Source organism: Culicoides brevitarsis, chromosome 2 (assembly GCF_036172545.1).
Source record: "Culicoides brevitarsis isolate CSIRO-B50_1 chromosome 2, AGI_CSIRO_Cbre_v1, whole genome shotgun sequence".
Taxonomy (NCBI): Eukaryota; Metazoa; Arthropoda; class Insecta; order Diptera; family Ceratopogonidae; genus Culicoides; species Culicoides brevitarsis.
In genome coordinates, this window is record NC_087086.1 from 6,008,561 (window position 1) to 6,009,527 (window position 967).

Sequence of the window (967 nt, forward strand, 5' to 3'; positions counted from 1 at the left end):
GAAGCCTTAAGTTTGTATACAAAAAAAAAGATGACAAAAAATTATACGATAGCAGAAAAAAATAAACTAAAGGTATACGTGAATGAAAAAAATGTCCAGAAAATTAGAAAATTTTTAATTTTAAAATTAAATTATAAATATTTACAAAAAAAAAGCAAGAACATTTGTTATGATTCGTTTGTGCCATCGTTCAATTTAAAAAAAATAAAATTTTAAAAAATGTAAAGAATTAAAAATAAACAAATGCAAGAAGTATAAGTACACAAGAAGCAAATAATAGAGTTAACGTGTTGATATTGAATAAATAATTAAAAATAATTATTTTAAAAATTAAAAATAAACATTTTTTAAAAAATTAGTGTATTATTTGTCATGTTAGTAGAGTGTTAGTTAGTAAAAAATCTAAAATTAAGGAAAAATGTCACAAAAAATATTTAAAAAAAAAAATAATTACCAGCCAGAAACCAACAGTTTACCTCATAACTAGTTCAAGCAAGTAAAAAAACAAAAAATAGTTTTTAATTAAAAAATTAAATATAACTTGTTGTTGCATTTTTTACAACATTCTATACAAAAGAGAAATAGTTCCGGGTATTTTACATTTTTTAAACATAAAAACCAATAGAATAGCTCAGTTAATAAATAATAATTAAAAAAAGACACAAGTGATATAGATATAAATTTTAAATAAAAAAAAAATACTCTTTAAAAAAACCTCAAATCCACTCAAACTACCTCAAGATATACTACTTAGAATACCTTCAACAACAAGTAACAAACAAGTTAATCTCACAGTGCAGGAAAATACTCAAAAAATGTAATTTTTAAGTAAAATGTACCTCTGAAAATTGAAACAAGTAAATGCTCCTACCTTAATAAAATAATGATAATTATTAAAGAAAAAAAAATTGAAGATTAAGAGAAATGTTGATATTTTTTGTTTAACATTTTTTTATGTTTTTTTTAA